Source organism: Otolemur garnettii, unplaced genomic scaffold (genome assembly GCF_000181295.1).
Source record: "Otolemur garnettii isolate 467f Iridium unplaced genomic scaffold, OtoGar3 scaffold00001, whole genome shotgun sequence".
Taxonomy (NCBI): domain Eukaryota; kingdom Metazoa; phylum Chordata; class Mammalia; order Primates; family Galagidae; genus Otolemur; species Otolemur garnettii.
In genome coordinates, this window is record NW_003852396.1 from 43,306,452 (window position 1) to 43,309,370 (window position 2,919).

At 40.9% G+C, this 2,919-nt stretch overlaps 1 pseudogene; it reads right to left on the minus strand.

Annotated features, from left to right (window-relative positions):
• Window positions 1–802: 802 nt before the first annotated feature.
• LOC111727348 lies at window positions 803–1,952 on the minus strand (annotated as a pseudogene).
• Window positions 1,953–2,919: the final 967 nt, after the last annotated feature.

Below are 2,919 nucleotides of genomic sequence, written 5' to 3' on the forward strand. Positions count from 1 at the left end.
AGAGCAAGGGTCCGGTACACAATACTCTAGATTTTTCTTTTAATTTTTACCCACTCCTCCCTTAAACCACATTATAAGAGCATTCATTTTGCACATCTACAAACAGTGTTAAGAATCTGGTGCTGGGAAAAGTTAAAGGCATTATTTCTTCATACAGAAAATTTAAGGCAAAATTAATCATCAGTTCCTGTTACCACCAAGATGAAATCAGATACTGTGCTCTGGAGAAATCTTCAGAAACCATGTACAGTAATTTTAAAAGCAAATCAAAACACACACACATTTACACACACATAGTCACATAACAGTTTTACTCAAACACTCAAACAAGAACTTTTTACTATACTAAGAACTATACTCAAGTTATTTGAGTAGATAAGGACAAAAAAAAAAAAAAAATAGTTTCCCACCCTCAAGGAAAACCCCTAAAGAACTCACTTGTGTCCTGTCTACCAAGTCATAAACCTTTGACACCAAATGAATGGCTATAAGTTTCCATTAGACTACATATTTAGGTCAATTCAGAATATATTCTCTGTTTTTTTTTAACGAAGAAGTTGAATATTTTATTATTTTGCTGCAAAGATGTTGCTCACTGTATAAAAATAGCACTAGCAAATGCAGTGTATTACAAAATTAAGATAATATCACTGTAAACCAAGAAAAACTTCTCCACTCCCAGTTAACTCCAATGGAAAGATCATTAAGTATTCCAACTCAAATCCTGGTATGGATGTAAACAAGTTATAATATTATATAAGGCTTAAGATAACAATGTTATCCTTTTATTACATAATTTTTATAACTAGTTTTTACCATGGATAATTTCGTGAAATATGAATACTAGAGGCTAGTTTGAAAATTATACAGTATTTTGAAAAAGATGCATATTTTGTTTATCTACAACCATTAGAAAGTTTTTTCTTTCACTAGCAGTGTTGAGAGTAGTTGCTATTTTAAGTCACCTAACCGCCACTAATTAAAGACAACTATTCAGGATTGTTATTTCACACTAGTTTATTTAGGAGAATTCCATTTTTCACTCCTCAACAGATTTTACGTATCTCTCATATGTTTCTTCACTCATTAGTTCATCTAGTTCTGAAGGGTTACTCAGGGTCATCTTGATCAACCAACCATCTTCATAACAAGATTTGTTGACAAGTCCTGGATTTTCTGCCAGAGCTTCACTAAGTTCAGTTACTCCTCCTGATAAAGGAGAATAGAGTTCACTAGCAGCTTTCACAGTTTCCAAAGCACCAAACTCATCTTGTCTCATTTTGTCCCGACTTCAGGTAGACTACATAAACATCTCCCAAAGCCTCCTATGCAAAATTGCTGATTCCCACTGTTCCAACACCATTTTCTACGGTCACCCATTCCTGTTTCCCCACGTACTGTGAGCAGAGCGGTCCCGTGCGCAGTGTCCGGATGGCACCTGCTCCCAGCCACCAGGACCAGGGTGGGCAGGGCCAGGCAGGCACGGAGGCCAAGCGCAGGTTGCAGGCCATAGATAGCCCAAAGGGTCCATGCCACTCGCAGCACCTTGTTCGCAGGGCTATATTCTCTGTTCTTAATTAACTATAAAATCTATCAGATGTTATAAAGTAAAAAACAAAGAATATGCATACTCAACACCCAAACGTAGGAAATAAAACATTACTAATATGACTGAAGACTCTTGTATGGCCCTCCATAATCACAATCCCCCTCTACTCTCCCAACCCCAAAACATAACCAATATGCTGACGTTAGTGTTTGTTACTGTTAAGCATGTATGTAACTCTGATGTTTGCAGAATGAATAACTCAGAGTCTTTCTAAGCTACATTTTAGAGAGAGGATACCACTACAAATCTTTGGTCTCTTACTAGCTTTTATCAGTAGCCATCATTAGTTTTTTTGTCCCTATCCAAAGATAGTAGGGAGTTTATTTCTTTTTTTTCTTTTTTTTCTTTTTTTTGCGGTTTTTGGCTGGGGCTAGTGGCTTATGGGGCCGGCGCCCTACTCCTTTGAGCCACAGGTGCCACCCGGGAGTTTATTTCTACGTAGTACTAAGCCAGGAGACAGGTGAGAGTTCTTTAATCCACCTCCCAGAGAAGTGGAGGAACAGGGGTTGTCTGTTTGTTTGTTTGTTTTTTGAGACAGGGTCTCCCTTTGCTGTCCTCAGTAGAGGGCTGTGGCATCTTAGCTCACAGCAACCTCAAATTCTTATGCTCAAGCAACTCTCTTGCCTCAGCCTCCCAAGTAGCTGGGAGTTACAGGTGCCCACCATAATGCCCAGCTATTCTTAGAGATGAAGTCTCACTCTGGTTCAGGCTGGTTTTGAACCTGTGAGCTCAGGCAATCCACCCACATCAGCCTCCCAGAGTGCTAGGATTACAGGCATCAGCCACTGTGCCCAGCCCAGGTGGAGAGGGGGTTAGGCAATCTGAGTCTGCTAAAGGGCTGGCTTGGGGGTGAAATCAGCAGTCTACTGGAATGCAGTTCCTTATGGTGGGGTAGGGGAGTCTAAGACCAGTTAAGTCAGTTCCTTAACTATGTGGGGTCACTCAATCCACTGGAATGCAGGACCTGGAAGATATCTCAAAAACTACCTGTAGGTAGTTTTTTTCCCTCCCTTCTTTGCTTCTCTATAATTGCCACTCTAGAGGGCACAGATGATAGTTGTAAGGATTCTTGGCTCAGTGCCCATAGCTCAGTGGTTAGGGTACCCACCACATAGACCCGGGCTGGTGAGTTCAAACCGGACCAGAGCCTGCTAAACGATGACTGCTACAACAACAACAACAACAAAAAATAGCCTGGAGCTATGGCAGGCACCTATAGTGCCAGCTCCTTGGGAGGCTGAGGCAAGAGAATCACTTAAGCCCTAGAGTTTGAGGTTGCTGTGAGCTGTGACAGCACAGCACTCTACTGA